This window comes from Trichomycterus rosablanca, unplaced genomic scaffold (assembly GCF_030014385.1).
Source record: "Trichomycterus rosablanca isolate fTriRos1 unplaced genomic scaffold, fTriRos1.hap1 scaffold_282, whole genome shotgun sequence".
NCBI classification, from domain to species: domain Eukaryota; kingdom Metazoa; phylum Chordata; class Actinopteri; order Siluriformes; family Trichomycteridae; genus Trichomycterus; species Trichomycterus rosablanca.
The window spans coordinates 28,040-46,118 of record NW_026947110.1 but is presented as its reverse complement, the minus strand read 5'-3'; the positions used below and the strand labels follow the sequence as shown (position 1 = coordinate 46,118).

Below are 18,079 nucleotides of genomic sequence, written 5' to 3'. Positions count from 1 at the left end.
ACAACACTGACAAAATGACACTTTGACACAATGAAAAGTAGTCTGTGTGCAGCTTATATAACAGTGTAAATTTATTCTTCCCTCAATATACAGCCATTAATGTCTAAACCACCAGCAACAAAAGTGAGTACACCCCTAAGAGACTACACCCCTAAATGTCCAAATTGAGCACTGCTTGTCATTTTCCCTCCAAAATGTCATGTGACTTGTTAGTGTTACTAGGTCCCAGGTGTGCATAGGGAGCAGGTGTGTTCAATTTAGTAGTACAGCTCTCACACTCTCTCATACTGGTCACTGAAAGTTCCAACATGGCACCTCATGGCAAAGAACCCTCTGAGGATCTTAAAAGACGAATTGTTGCGCTACATGAAGATGGCCAAGGCTACAAGAAGATTGCCAACACCCTGAAACTGAGCTGCAGCACAGTGGCCAAGATCATCCAGCATTTTAAAAGAGCAGGGTCCATTCAGAACAGACCTCGCGTTGGTCGTCCAAAGAAGCTGAGTTCACGTGCTCAGCGTCACATCCAACTGCTGTCTTTGAAAGATAGGCGCAGGAGTGCTGTCAGCATTGCTGCAGAGATTGAAAAGGTGGGGGGTCAGCCTGTCAGTGCTCAGACCATACGCCGCACACTACATCAAATTGGTCTGCATGGCTGTCACCCCAGAAGGAAGCTTCTTCTGAAGTCTCTACACAAGAAAGCCCTCAAACAGTTTGCTGAAGACATGTCAACAAAGGACATGGATTACTGCAACCATGTCCTATGGTCTGATGAGACCAAGATTAATTTGTTTGGTTCAGATGGTCTCAAGCATGTGTGGTGGCAATCAGGTGAGGAGTACAAAGATAAGTGTGTCATGCCTACAGTCAAGCATGGTGGTGGGAATGCCATGGTCTGGGGCTGCATGAGTGCAGCAGGTGTTGGGGAGTTACATTTCATTGAGGGACACATGAACTCCAATATGTACTGTGAAATACTGAAGCAGAGCATGATTCCCTCCCTCCGGAAACTGGGTCGCAGGGCAGTGTTCCAGCATGATAATGACCCCAAACACACCTCTAAGACGACCACTGCTTTATTGAAGAGGCTGAGGGTAAAGGTGATGGACTGGCCAAGCATGTCTCCAGACCTAAACCCAATAGAACATCTTTGGGGCATCCTCAAGCGGAAGGTGGAGGAGCGCAAAGTCTCGAATATCCGCCAGCTCCGTGATGTCGTCATGGAGGAGTGGAAAAGCATTCCAGTGGCAACCTGTGAAGCTCTGGTAAACTCCATGCCCAGGAGAGTTAAGGCAGTTCTGGGAAATAATGGTGGCCACACAAAATATTGACACTTCAGGAACTTTCACTAAGGGGTGTACTCACTTTTGTTGCCGGTGGTTTAGACATTAATGGCTGTATATTGAGTTATTTTGAGGGAAGAATAAATTTACACTGTTATATAAGCTGCACACAGACTACTTTTCATTGTGTCAAAGTGTCATTTTGTCAGTGTTGTCCCATGAAAAGATATACTTAAATATCTGCAGAAATGTGAAGGGTGTACTCACTTTTGTGATACACTGTATGTATAGATATGCTACCTCTGGTTAATATTATTCTTAAACATGGTATCAGCTTTCACTGTTATGCTGATGATACACAGTTCTATGTGTCAGCACATCCAGATGAGAGACACCAGTTTAGACTCTGGATGTTGAACAATTTTCTTTTACTAAATGATATAATAAAAAATATTAGGACCACAGGCAGCTAGAAGTAAACTTTCTGATTACATAGTAACTCTGGATGGTATTTCAGTTACACCATGTACAGCTGTTATAGACCTTGGTGTGATTATTAATTCCAGTTTTTCTTTTGAAGCTCATGTAGCTATCACCACCAGGATAGCCTTCTGTCATCTTAGAAACCTTGCTAAGCTATGATGTCACTACATGACGCAGAAATACTTGTCCATGCTTTTGTTACCTCTAGCTTGGATTATTGTAATCCCTTTTGTCTGGTTGTTCCAGTAGGTGTATAAACAAACTGCAGTTAGTCCAGAATGCAGCAGCCAGAATCCTTACTAGAACCAGAAAATATGAACACATCACCCCTGTCTTATGCACACTGCACTGGCTCCCGGTCAGATTTCGCATTGACTATAAAATAATGTCTTCCGCATTTAACCCATCTGTGGCAGTGAACACGCACACACCAGTGCACCAGTCAACACACACCCAGTGTGTCGGGCAGCCATCCCCGGTGCCCATGGCACTTCAGCCATGGATCCTGGGAATTGAACATATGCAACTCAAGTTCAATTTATGTTGTATTTTAACATGATTGGTTCTACCATCATTCGTAAATGTGTTTAAATCGATAAATATTTTATTCAGTCAACTCTGAACTGAAACTATATTACAGGTGGCTGTAATCTCATGCAGGCTCACTATTTTTAAGGTTACATCATGTTCTATATTGTTATATGCACATTAAACTCAATTTTTATCTGTTGTATGATGTTGACCTTATAATATTTTTATATTTTCTGCAAGTTTCCATGTAATAAAGGCTACTTGGCATCAGCTGAAGCATTTCTACAAATTCATTTTTTGTAAATCAGAAGAGAAAATTTGCCAGCATTAATAAGCCTAATGTACAAATGAAGCAAGTGTTGCTGATTGGATCATAAACAGCCACAGCAACCTTAATTATTAGCTGAAGGATTTATTTTATTGCAAACTGCTAAATGCTCAACATTACATGATAAATTATGTTTTGCTTATCAGATCATAAATGGCCACAGCAATCTTTGGTGTTAGGTGTAGGATACCATTTCCTTTAAATGTTCATTGATGGATAACAGAAATTCTGTTGCTGCTGGCAGGAAGAGAGTGAGCTGGGCACTATGTGAAGCTGTAATGGGCTGGCAAAGAATATTTTATATCTTAAAAATTACATATTTTACACCTGTGTATACAGTTAAAGGTGTGGAAAATGCTCTTATTGAGCTTTTTGTGTTCTTGTTGAAACAATATTTTTATTAATGCCACTGCATTTCAAACTACCATTGCAGTAAACCAACCTGATTTGTTTGTGACTGTAAATGTTGCTACTGTCTGGTTATCATTTTACACCTGACATTGATTTATTTTTTTAATGAAAGGCCACATTACATTCTCTGATACAGTGGTTGTTATAGTAACCAGGGTTGGCAGTGTACACAATATGACCAGTTACAGATTCAGATTTCTATACAGTAGCTATAGTTCATGGAACCAGGGGGCAGTGCATATAAATCTAATATAGCAATTTCATTTTCTGTCCAAAACCAACAGTGAATTTCGTGTGTCCTGAGTTTATATTTATTGTTGACGATAGTATCAGTAAAATATCTTTTTCTTATGGGTAATATTTGGCTTTACTTTTCCTGCATGTACATCTCTGCTCCTTTAAAATCGTTGATACAGTCTGATGACTAGAACCGGTGATCTTTCAGTCCCAAGCGGGCTTCTCTGACCACGGCTCCATGTGACCCTGATGCGACAGTGGAGCTGAAAACGCGATGTTCCGATCTTCAGCCGATGCACGTTGCATAGGAAAGCAAAAAGCGACACTTCCACGTTTTGCCTCCCAATATCCTACGTCTAAAAATAGAACGCGATGAATTTCCTACACGGCGGTGTTTTACCGATGCTTCACCTACGTATTGTGCTGTCTGGGTACTGAAGGGACAGGTAGAGGATAGTCTAACAGAGTTATTTAAACTAAGATAGTTATCTGTAATGTAAAATATAACATAGAGAATATACATGATATATGTTAAATTGTTCAGACATTCAGAAAGATGTCAGCACGATAGCCTAATTTATTTTAACAAATGAAGACAAATAGCCTAAATCACTATCAATTTTACACCATCATATTATAGGCCAAAGTGTTAAAAAGAAAAGAAAAAAAAAAGAAAAAAAAAACTTCAAGCATGTTATGTTATTCAGCAAAACAGGCTAACCCTTAATGAAATGTTTTTTAGCCTCAGAGCAGCAGATAAGCAATGTCTCATGTCTATAGACAATGACACCGTTATTAATAAAGTGCACTGCTTAGGAGGCTTTTGATGCTTTAGGTAGCCACTAAATAGTGAAGCTACTTAAGAGTTTAGTGTAAACCTAACAATAGAGCACCTCTCTGTTGAAAAGACAAATGCAATTTTAATTTTTATTTCAACTTATTGCTCCTGTACAAATGTAAATACTTTTTTCATCTTTATCACATTTTTACCTTTTAAATCTTTATCTGATTTAAATTTGAATTAAACTTGTTTATGTGAAGTGTTTTCTGTTAACTTACCAACATACACCTGAACTTATACCCAATAAAAAGTCATTGTAAGAGCTAGCTGCTGTTTTATTTATTCAAAATTTTCCTCCGTGGAAAAAGTGGGCCGGGTTTGTTCATGAAACTCCCGGTCTGAAAAAGGGGCCCAACTCCGGCCCTGGTGAAAACTTGATGTTTGGAGCCCTTCTGGTGTGCAGGCTGGTACTGTGTATCAGCACTACTTACTGTGTGCAGGACCTGAGTCGTATCTGCTCCAGTCACTGGTTGGTGGCATTAAGCTCAGTCAAGAACTTTAAGAAATATAGTTTAGATAGTTCACACATAGAAGAACCTACAAAACCTCTTAGTATTATTAAAGTGCGTTTCAGCTGCTTGAATGGGGTTAGTGTAGAATTATGTACAAAGATCTAAAGAAAGTACAGATGAACAGGCCGGTTAGCTCAGTTGGTTAGAGCGTGGTGCTAATAACGCCAAGGTCGCGGGTTCGATCCCCGTACGGGCCACACCTGCTTTTGGACTTAAACTAACAAACAAGTGATCCTTCTCTAACTAACAGGTCCTATTAACCTGGGCTTCAAACATTGTCTCTGACAAGTGTGAGATCTTTTTACTGCCCCTCTCATTCTAGTCAGAAACATGCCATTATTTCAATTAGCCAAACTTAATGACCCTTCTGTAAATGGTTTAATGTGCACACTGCTGCTACTGGCTTGTTTTCTTTTCTACAATGTAAGTTCATACCTTCAGGTTCATGTTATTTGAGATCTCTACATAGATTTCTTCCTCATGTGCAGAAAGACGGAGTTCAGTTTGAGATAGAGGTGGGCGGATCGATCCAAATATCGATAATATCGATACCAACGCTGGTATTGATATTGAGCAATACTCGTGTAAAAAGATCGATACTCAAGCTGACTGCTGCGCTCGCGGATTCATCAAAGTCTACTCTCTGTCTGTAAGAGTAGCGCTGCGCTGTGTCGTCTTTTGTTGTTGCACCGTCACGTGGCTCAGCGGCGCCAGCCAAACAGACATGCAGGTAGGCTCAGCCTGACCCGCCCACTCAGCGCTCTCCTCGAGTCGACACGTCACAGTACGGAGAGAGACATGATACTGTTCTTAAATAAAAATCTCTAATCCTTTGTTCTCAACGGGGGGAGGGCCCACAGTGTAGCTGTATTCTTTCTTTATTTATACCTTCTTTATTTATTTTTCACTTATTGTTTTTATTTTGTTTAAAGCCAGAAGTGCACTGAAGGGAAGAAATTCCTTATTCTTTGTATTATTTTATTGTATTGTTCGACTTGAAAAACAGAACAAGTTTGAAACTGTTTACAGTATTTGTTGTGGTGTGTTAATTTTGTTGTATTGTGGTTTGTCAGCCCTCTACCTCAGGACATTTTGTTTTAAGTTGTGTTGAGTGATATTTTTTTACACTGTTTATTTAAGAAAAAACAGAATTGCACTGAAAGGAAGAAAATTCCTTCTTTTTTATTGTTTTTCCTAAGAACAATTCTATTTGAAAAAAGAAACAAAGAAAGAAAGAACTAGAAAAGATGTCTAGTGAGGGGAGAATTTTTATTTTTATTTTGTATTGTGGTTTCTCCTTTTCTACCTCAAAAAAGATTTATTGTCCTAATGTTAAGGCAAACTTTGTTTTGTTACTGTTCCATTGTTTCTAAACAAAAATGTTGATTGTGATAATAAAGTATTTTGTTGTCACGTACAATGTTTGGCGAAATTCTATCCTAGGTCTTTTGGATCCTTTGGATCTATGAAGCTTAAATATTAAAAAGTATCGGTATCGATATCGGCGATACTGGCCCTGCATTTACTTGGTATCGGATCGATACCAAAATTCCCGGTATCACCCACCTCTAGTTTGAGAAGCTCTCAGCGGGAGAGCGAGTGAGTCTGCGCGTTCAAATGAATCAAATGATTCTTTGAGTCGATTCTTTAATCCGATTCTTTAAGTCGAAGGACAGGAATAGACTCGAAAGAGTCGATTCACTAAGTTGATAGTACTCAGCAATCCAAGAAATTGGAAGCTGAAGGAGTCGCTTCCCTACATAGTGCACTACGTAGATAGTATTTTAGATATGAATTTATGTTCCCTACATAGTGCACTAAATTGTATATCAGATAACGGATTTATGTTCCTTACATAGTGCACTACGTAGTGCACTAGATAGTGAATTAGACAATTGGTTTATTTTCCCTACACAGTTCACTAGATACTGTATTACATAATTAATTATGTTCCCTACAGAGTGCACTAGATTGTATTTTTGATCATAGATTTATGTTCCCTACTTAGTGCACTAGACAGTATATTAGACAATTGATTTATGTTCCCTACACAGTGCGCTAGATTGTATATCAGATAACAGATTTAATACGCAGTCGTAGTAAAAAAAGTCTGTGTCTCCTTCATGTGTGTGTGTGCGTGTGTGTCGTTCTTGGCCGCTCGTTGTAGATTCCAGGAGATTTTATCTGACTTGCGGGAATGAGGAAGCCGCTATGTATATGCTGGAGACTCCCGGAACTTTTTCTGTACTTTATTTTACAAAAAGTCAGAGTGTACTATGAGAGGGGGAATTATGTTTCTTATTATATAATTGTTTCTTAACAAAAACCCCAGACTTCATTAAAGTTTATTACATTAATAAAATTACTTTTTATTCACCTATAAACTGTAGTGGGTTTTTACTGCACATGATGAACTAATAAACACAAAATCATTTATTAGTCAAAGCAAATTGATGATACATTCACCTCATAAATCATGATACACTGCTCTACCCTACATGAAAGTAAGTACAAAGTATCAGTATCGGATCGATATCGGCGATACTGGCCCTGTATTTACTTGGTATCGGATCGATATGAAATTTTTCAGTATCGCACACCACTAATACAGATGTGCTAATGGAGATGTTTTACTGCTAAGCTGCTGTTCAACTCCAGTCCAGTTGGTGACGCTGGTGCGTCTTAAGTTGTTCTGCCAACCGCCATTAAACATCATAAGAAGAACAAGAAGCTGCTGTGTTTGTACTGTAGAGCCTCATCTGTAAGTAAAATATGTATTTAATTATAACCCTTATATTTAATTATAACCACATTCTAATTAATAATAAAACTAGAGTTCATAATAAAACATCACTGTGAGGATTTGAGGAGATTTAACTTCAGTTTTATTTAAACACACAAACTTTTAGCTGCTCCGCTAACTGTTAGCATCACATATGATTCAGTACTGATGAACCGATTCATTGAACCGATCCAGCAAAATGAATCAATTGAGCGGAACTGATTGAGTTTCTTCATGATTAAATCTCACAGTTCTATATAAACACGTGATATTTTTAAACTTTGTTTATAGTTGAACTTTGTTTATAGTTGAACTTTGTTTACAGTTGAACTTTGTTTACAGTTGAAATTTGTTTATAGTTGAATAGTCTGTCTGTCTGTCTATTAGATCTTTAATAATGCAGTCAGCAGAAGAGGGAGACGTCACCCCTGTGGATCTACAACATGAAGAATTCCAGAATAAAATAATACAAAAGGAGGATGATGATGATGATGATGATGATGATGATGATGATGATTTTTTCTGTAAGTAAATATAGAGCATGATGCCACTTTTTCACCAGACAGTGTGGTACAGTACAGTATTATACAGTACAGTATGGTACAGTTTAGTGTAGTACAGTACAGTAGTACAGTACAGCTGCTACACTCCAGTCTCGATTTAAGTTTTAATGTAACTAGGATTTATTTATGATTAGGAACTAGGAATGTCCCGATCACGTTTTTTTGTTCTTGATCCCGATCTTTAATTTTGATCCCGATCCGATACCGATTATCAAACCGATACTTGTATTTTCTAGATATTGTCTAGATAAGAACTAGATAACACTGTTTACACGGTGCACACTTCAAGTACATTACAGTTATTCCAATTAATCCAATGTACATGTTTAACAACTGAATAGCTCTGCAGTGCTGTAGGGAAAAAATTGCCTGCATCCAAACTATTGCTTAATGTTCTTTTACAAAATAAAAGTAAACAAACCTAGTGCAGCATTGTAGTAAAAATGAAGTGAGATAATTACAGTTTCACTTTGAACTTTATATTCAAAGAACATAATTCTGTTTAATGCAGTGATACACTAAAAATGAACAAAAATCTCCACTCACAAGTGGTGTAGCAGCTTAACTTGAATATAAAAAAACAAATAAGTTACTTAACAGCATTACAGTAAAACCTGAATACCAAAATAAAACGGAAAGTCACTCTTTTGTTATGAAGGAAAGCCAGTTCCTAAAGTGCTTGTATTGTGACAATGGATTGATGGACGTTTCTACGCAAAGTGAGTGTGTTTTGACCCTTTGGGGCTTCCATAGTGCATGGGATAGCGTGCTCGGCTCTGGCTGTCCGCTATTCGGAACAGAATAAGTTAACAAAGTGTTTTGCTCCCGACAATTAGTGAATATACCGTGTATTTAATTTCTTTATTAAGCGAGTGCATCACTACGACGCTCGGTTACATAACTAAGCCAATCAGAGAGCTTGATACTGAGATGTTGTTCAGTCTTGTAACACGTAAACTGGTAAAAGCTGTATGTTCTGGTCCTGAAGTTTTCATACTCGGATTAAAAGTTATTGTTTTGTAAACCGGAGTAATCCTCGACTCACACACCATATAAACAGTAAAATTCTACAGTAATGAACGCAGCTCTGCTCCCACCGCCTCGTGAAACGCTCGCATTACAGACATTACACCGCTGTTGGACTTGTTTCACTTTCCAATTTAAAGTATTTCCACACAGCGGACATGCATGGACAAAAGATCGGGTTATGATCGACATTACTAAAGCCGATTTCCAATCAGTTAAAAATGCCTTGATCGGCCCCGATCCCGATCTGTGAGATCGGATCGGGACATCCCTATTAGGAACCAAACCCACAACCTTCAGTTTCCTCCAGTTGTTGAGATTCTTCTTCTCATATTGATGAATTTCAGGTGAAGTCACTTTAATCCCTGCAGAACTTGTGGCTTCTGTGGAACTGCTCTTCTCAGAGGATCAACAGTGTGGAGGTTTCCAGATGAAGCCTGTGAAGAAAGAAGAACCTGAAGATAAAGATGAACTCAGTAAGACTTGAGCAAAATCATTTCTCCTAATTTGGTCGTGTCTGAATTTCTTGTAATATTTTAGTATATTTAGTGCATAAGTGAGCAGGTGAGTGAAATGAGGAGACAGAAGATAAAGAAGATTAAACAGATCATGCTGACTGTACCGTGTTTACACTAGTATATAATTACAGAGTAATGCCGGGTGAATACAAGTGGCTGAATGATTGGGTAATGAATGAGAAGAAATAAAGTCGAGTATATAAGCTGATATATTCAATATATACGTGATTGTTTGTGCTGATGGTCCTGGAGAGATGAGTCTGCACCTTCCATCCAGATCTTAACTCTCCTCCTTTTTTTAGAAAGTGTTGCAGGCCTGAAACGCAGGAATGGATGTTTATTAATAAATGAAATGAATTTGAACAGATAAAAGATGAAACATCTCTGCTCCATCCTGTCTGACATCAAATAAAAGTCAAAGTCTGTGTTTATATTATTATTAGCTTTTTCCATACTGTCCCAACTTTTTCTGAATTGCGGTTGTATTGTTATTATTATTAAATCAGCTGAAACCCTGTTTGAACAAAGGTTTATAGGTCGTGTTTTTGACAGATAGTATAGAAGTACGTGTCTGTTAGTTCTAACTTAAGTGCTTAATAAAGAAGTCGGTCGTTACTACCAACAATAACAAACTTATTTTTCTTCTTTCACAAAACAAAGACATTTCAGGTGAAGGATCTTTAATCCCTGTGGAACACGTCACCTCTGAGGAACACCTCACCCCAGAGGACCAACAGTGTGGAGGTTTCCAGATGAAGCCTGTGAAGAAGGAAGAACCTGAAGATAAAGATGAACTCAGTAAGATATTTTTTATCTTGAGTAAAATAAGATTTGGATTGAATAGAATCAGAGGAACCTGGGATGAAGCATCATACAGTGAAAGCTTGTATTGTGCTCATGCAGATCAGTGTGAGCAGGAAATGATGAATGCAGGATGAATCACGTTACAGGACTTTAGCATCAGATCTCAGTTTAACAATTACTAACAGTATTTATTATATATAATGTTATAAATGTATTTTATTATTTATAATGTTATAAATGTTTTTTTTAATTATTTATAATGTTATAAATGTATTTTATTATTTATAATGTTATAAATGTTTTTTTTAATTATTTATAATGTTATAAATGTTTTATTTTTTATTTTTATAATGTTATACATGTTTTTTTTATTATTTATAATGTTATAAATGTATATGATTATTTATAATGTTATAAATGTATTTGATTATTTATAATGTTATAAATGTATTTGATTATTTATAATGTTATAAATGTATTTGGTTATTTAAAATGTTATAAATGTATTTGGTTATTTATAATGTTATAAATGTATTTGGTTATTTAAAATGTTATAAATGTATTTGGTTATTTATAATGTTATAAATGTATTTGATTATTTATAATGTTATAAATGTATTTGATTATTTATAATGTTATAAATGTATTTGATTATTTATAATGTTATAAATGTATTTGGTTATTTAAAATGTTATAAATGTTTTTGATTATTTATAATGTTATAAATGTATTTGATTATTTATAATGTTATAAATGTATTTGATTATTTATAATGTTATAAATGTATTTGGTTATTTAAAATGTTATAAATGTTTTTGATTATTTATAATGTTATAAATGTATTTGATTATTTATAATGTTATAAATGTATTTGATTATTTATAATGTTATAAATGTATTTGGTTATTTAAAATGTTATAAATGTATTTGGTTATTTATAATGTTATAAATGTATTTTATTATTTATAATGTTATAAATGTATTTGGTTATTTATAATGTTATAAATGTATTTTATTATTTATAATGTTATAAAAAAATGTTTTATTATTTATAATGTTATAAATGTATTTTATTATTTATAATGTTATAAATGCTTTTTTTATAATTTATAATGTTATAAATGTATTTTATTATTTATAATGTTATGATTGTTTTTTTATTATTTATAATGTTATAAGTGTATTTTATTATTTATAATGTTATAAATGCTTTTTTTATTATTTATAATGTTATAAATGTTTTTTTTATTATTTATGATGTTATAAATGTTTTTTTTATAATGGTATAAATGTATTTGATTATTTATAATGTTATAAATGTATTTGATTATTTATAATGTTATAAATGTATTTGATTATTTATAATGTTATAAATGTATATGATTATTTATAATGTTATAAATGTATTAGATTATTTATAATGTTATAAATGTATTTGATTATTTATAATGTTATAAATGTATTTGTTATTTATAATGTTATAAATGTATTTGATTATTTATAATGTTATAAATGTATTTGATTATTTATAATGTTATAAATGTATTTGTTATTTATAATGTTATAAATGTTTTTGATTATTTATAATGTTATAAATGTATTTATTATTTATAATGTTATAAATGTATTTTTTATTATTTATAATGTTATAAATGTATTTGGTTATTTATAATGTTATAAATGTATTTTGTTATTTATAATGTTATGAATGTTTTTGATTATTTATAATGTTATAAATGTATTTGGTTATTTATAATGTTAAATGTATTTGATTATGTATAATGTTATAAATGTATTTGATTTTTTATAATGTTATAAATGTATTTGATTATGTATAATGTTATAAATGTATTTATTATTTATAATGTTATAAATGTATTTGATTATGTATAATGTTATAAATGTATTTTATTATTTATAATGTTATAAATTTATTTGGTTATTTATAATGTTTTAAATGTATTTGATTATTTATAATGTTATAAATTTATTTATTATTTATAATGTTATAAATGTATTTGATTATGTATAATGTTATAAATGTATTTGATTATTTATAATGTTATAAATGTATTTGGTTATTTATAATGTTAAATGTATTTGATTATGTATAATGTTATAAATGTATTTGATTATTTATAATGTTATAAATGTATTTGATTATGTATAATGTTATAAATGTATTTATTATTTATAATGTTATAAATGTATTTGATTATGTATAATGTTATAAATGTATTTGGTTATTTATAATGTTATAAATGTATTTTATTTTTTGTAATGTTATAAATGTATTTTATTATTTGTAATGTTATAAATGTATTTGATTATTTATAATGTTATAAATGTATTTGGTTATTTATAATGTTATAAATGTATTTGATTATTTTTAATGTTATAAATGTATTTGATTATTTGTAATGTTATAAATGTATTTTATTATTTATAATTTAATAAATGTATTTTATTATTTATAATTTTATAAATGTTTTTTTTTTATTATTTATAATGTTATAAATGTTTTTTTTATTATTTATGATGTTATAAATGTTTTTTTTATAATGGTATAAATGTATTTGATTATTTATAATGTTATAAATGTATTTGATTATTTATAATGTTATAAATGTATTTGATTATTTATAATGTTATAAATGTATATGATTATTTATAATGTTATAAATGTATTTGATTATTTATAATGTTATAAATGTATTAGATTATTTATAATGTTATAAATGTATTTGATTATTTATAATGTTATAAATGTATTTGTTATTTATAATGTTATAAATGTATTTGATTATTTATAATGTTATAAATGTATTTGATTATGTATAATGTTATAAATGTTTTTGATTATTTATAATGTTATAAATGTATTTATTATTTATAATGTTATAAATGTATTTGATTATGTATAATGTTATAAATGTATTTGATTATTTATAATGTTATAAATGTATTTATTATTTATAATGTTTTAAATTTATTTGGTTATTTATAATGTTATAAATGTATTTGGTTATTTATAATGTTATAAATGTATTTTTTTTTTTGTAATGGTATAAATGTATTTGATTATTTGTAATGTTATAAATGTATTTTATTATTTATAATGTTATAAATGTATTTGGTTATTTATAATGTTATAAATGTATTTGGTTATTTATAATGTTATAAATGTATTTTATTATTTGTAATGTTATAAATGTATTTGATAATTTGTAATGTTATAAATGTATTTTATTATTTATAATTTAATAAATGTATTTTATTATTTATAATTTTATAAATGTTTTTTTTTATTATTTATAATTTTATAAATGTTTTTTTTTATTATTTATAATGTTATAAATGTTTTTATTATTATTTATAATGTTTTAAATGTATTTTATTATTTGTAATGTTATAAATGTATTTGATTATTTGTAATGTTATAAATGTATTTTATTATTTATAATTTAATAAATGTATTTTATTATTTATAATTTTATAAATGTTTTTTTTCATTATTTATAATTTTATAAATGTTTTTTTTTATTATTTATAATGTTATAAATGTTTTTTTTATAATGGTATAAATGTATTTGATTATTTTTAATGTTATAAATGTATTTGATTATTTATAGTGTTATAAATGTATTTGATTATTTATAATGTTATAAGTTTTTTTTATTATTTATAATTTTATAAATGTATATGATTATTTATAATGTTATAAATGTATTTGATTATTTATAATGTTATAAATGTATTTGATTATTTATAATGTTATACATGTATTTGATTATTTATAATGTTATAAATGTATTAGATTATTTATAATGTTATAAATGTATTTGATTAATTATAATGTTATAAATGTATTAGATTATTTATAATGTTATAAATGTATTTGATTAATTATAATGTTATAAATGTATTTGATTATTTATAGTGTTATAAATGTATCTGATTATTTATAATGTTATAAATGTATTTGATTAATTATAATGTTATAAATGTATTTGATTATTTATAATGTTATAAATGTATTTGATTAATTATAATGTTATAAATGTATTTGATTATTTATAGTGTTATAAATGTATTTGATTATTTATAATGTTATAAGTTTTTTTTATTATTTATAATGTTATAAATGTATTTGATTATTTATAATGTTATAAATGTATTTGATTATTTATAGTGTTATAAATGTATTTGATTATTTATAATGTTATAAGTTTTTTTTATTATTTATAATTTTATAAATGTATATGATTATTTATAATGTTATAAATGTATTTGATTATTTATAATGTTATAAATGTATTTGATTATTTATAATGTTATACATGTATTTGATTATTTATAATGTTATAAATGTATATGATTATTTATAATGTTATAAATGTATTAGATTATTTATAATGTTATAAATGTATTTGATTAATTATAATGTTATAAATGTATTTGAATTTTTTCTGCTTCAGAACTGAACAAGGATTTCTGCTGCTCCTCGTGTCCACGTTCCTTTACAACCCAAAATCAGCTCCACAATCACATCAAGAGCTGCAACCATGATAAATATGAGACTCTGGTGAAGATTAAGACTGAACATGAGGATCTGACGCCCACCAGAAGCTCCAGTAATCAGCAAACGTCCTCTGGTACTGTCAGCATTAACACATCTCTCAGTCCCACACAGGAAGAAGGAAACGTCTGCTCACAGTGTGGGAAGAGCTTCAGGTGCCTGAGTCATCTCAAAATACACCAGCGCATTTACACAGGAGAGAAACCGTATCAGTGCTCACAGTGTGGAAAGAGTTTTAATGAACAGAGTAAGCTCAAAATACACCAGCGCATTCACACTGGAGAGAAACCGTATCAGTGCTCACAGTGTGGAAAGAGTTTTAATGAACAGAGTAAGCTCAAAATACACCAGCGCATTTACACAGGAGAGAAACCGTATCAGTGCTCACAGTGTGGAAAGAGTTTTAATGAACAGAGTAAGCTCAAAATACACCAGCGCATTCACACTGGAGAGAAACCATATCAGTGCTCACAGTGTGGGAAGAGTTTTATTACACAGGGTAATCTTAAAATACACCAGCGCATTCACACTGGAGAGAAACCGTATCAGTGTTCACAGTGTGGCAAGAGTTTTAATACAAAGAGTGAGCTTAAAATACACCAGCGCATTCACACTGGAGAGAAATCGTATCAGTGTTCACAGTGTGGAAAGAGTTTTAATAGAAAGAGTGAGCTTAAAATACACCAGCGCATTCACACTGGAGAGAAACCGTATCAGTGCTCACAGTGTGGGAAGAGTTTTAATCAACAGGGTAATCTCAAAATACACCAGCACATTCACACTGGAGAGAAACCGTATCAGTGCTCACAGTGTGGAAAGAGTTTTAATAGACAGAGTACTCTGAAAAGACACCAGCGTGTTCACACTGCAGAGAAACCGTATCAGTGCTCACAGTGTGGAAAGAGTTTTATTACAAAGAGTGAGCTTAAAGTACACCAGCACGTTCACACTGGAGAGAAACCGTATCAGTGCTCACAGTGTGGGAAGAGTTTTATTACACAAAGTAATCTCAATAAACACCAGCGCGTTCACACTGGATAGAAACCGTATCAGTGCGGAAAGAGTGTGGAAAGAGTATCAGTGTGGAAAGAGTTTTAATGAACAGAGTAAGCTCAAAATACACCAGCGCATTCACACTGGAGAGAAACCGTATCAGTGTTCACAGTGTGGGAAGAGTTTTAATCAACAGGGTATTCTCAAAATACACCAGCGCATTCACACTGGAGAGAAACCGTATCAGTGCTCACAGTGTGGGAAGAGTTTTAATCAACAGGGTAATCTCAAAATACACCAGCACATTCACACTGGAGAGAAACCGTATCAGTGCTCACAGTGTGGAAAGAGTTTTAATAGACAGAGTACTCTGAAAAGACACCAGCGTGTTCACACTGCAGAGAAACCGTATCAGTGCTCACAGTGTGGAAAGAGTTTTATTACAAAGAGTGAGCTTAAAGTACACCAGCACGTTCACACTGGAGAGAAACCGTATCAGTGCTCACAGTGTGGGAAGAGTTTTATTACACAAAGTAATCTCAATAAACACCAGCGCGTTCACACTGGATAGAAACCGTATCAGTGCGGAAAGAGTGTGGAAAGAGTATCAGTGTGGAAAGAGTTTTAATGAACAGAGTAAGCTCAAAATACACCAGCGCATTCACACTGGAGAGAAACCGTATCAGTGTTCACAGTGTGGGAAGAGTTTTAATCAACAGGGTATTCTCAAAATACACCAGCGCATTCACACTGGAGAGAAACCGTATCAGTGCTCACAGTGTGGGAAGAGTTTTAATCAACAGGGTAATCTCAAAATACACCAGCACATTCACACTGGAGAGAAACCGTATCAGTGCTCACAGTGTGGAAAGAGTTTTAATAGACAGAGTACTCTGAAAAGACACCAGCGTGTTCACACTGCAGAGAAACCGTATCAGTGCTCACAGTGTGGAAAGAGTTTTATTACAAAGAGTGAGCTTAAAGTACACCAGCACGTTCACACTGGAGAGAAACCGTATCAGTGCTCACAGTGTGGGAAGAGTTTTATTACACAAAGTAATCTCAATAAACACCAGCGCGTTCACACTGGATAGAAACCGTATCAGTGCGGAAAGAGTGTGGAAAGAGTATCAGTGTGGAAAGAGTTTTAATGAACAGAGTAAGCTCAAAATACACCAGCGCATTCACACTGGAGAGAAACCGTATCAGTGTTCACAGTGTGGGAAGAGTTTTAATCAACAGGGTATTCTCAAAATACACCAGCGCATTCACACTGGAGAGAAACCGTATCAGTGCTCACAGTGTGGGAAGAGTTTTAATCAACAGGGTAATCTCAAAATACACCAGCACATTCACACTGGAGAGAAACCGTATCAGTGCTCACAGTGTGGAAAGAGTTTTAATAGACAGAGTACTCTGAAAAGACACCAGCGTGTTCACACTGCAGAGAAACCGTATCAGTGCTCACAGTGTGGAAAGAGTTTTATTACAAAGAGTGAGCTTAAAGTACACCAGCACGTTCACACTGGAGAGAAACCGTATCAGTGCTCACAGTGTGGGAAGAGTTTTATTACACAAAGTAATCTCAATAAACACCAGCGCGTTCACACTGGATAGAAACCGTATCAGTGCTCACAGTGTGGAAAGAGTTTTATTACAGAGAGAGCTTAAAGTACACCAGCGCGTTCACACTGGAGAGAAACCGTATCAGTGCTCACAGTGTGGAAAGAGTTTTATTACACAAAGTAATCTCAAAACACACCAGCGCATTCACACTGGAGAGAAACCGTATCAGTGCTCACAGTGTGGAAAGAGTTTTAATGAACAGAGTAAACTCAAAATACACCAGCGCGTTCACACTGGAGAGAAACCGTATTAGTGCTCACAGTGTGGGAAGAGTTTTATTACACAAAGTAATCTCAAAACACACCAGCGCGTTCACACTGGAGAGAAACCGTATCCGTGCTCACAGTGTGTAAGGGTTTTAATCAACAGGGTAATCTTAAAATACACCAGCGCATTCACACTGGAGAGAAACCGTATCAGTGCTCACAGTGTGAGAAGAGTTTTATTACACAAAGTAATCTCAAAATACACCAGCGCATTCTTACTGGAGTGAAACTGTATTGGTGCTCACAGTGTGGAAAGAGTTTTAACATACAGAGTAATCTCAAATTACACCAGCGCA

The 18,079-nt window shown here is 32.5% G+C and overlaps 1 non-coding gene across 1 annotated transcript; it reads left to right on the top strand.

Annotated features, from left to right (window-relative positions):
* The first annotated feature begins 4,749 nt into the window (after positions 1-4,749).
* trnai-aau (transfer RNA isoleucine (anticodon AAU)) lies at positions 4,750-4,823 on the top strand. The gene has a single exon. It is a non-coding gene; the product is annotated as a tRNA-Ile (tRNA).
* The last annotated feature ends 13,256 nt before the right edge of the window (positions 4,824-18,079 follow it).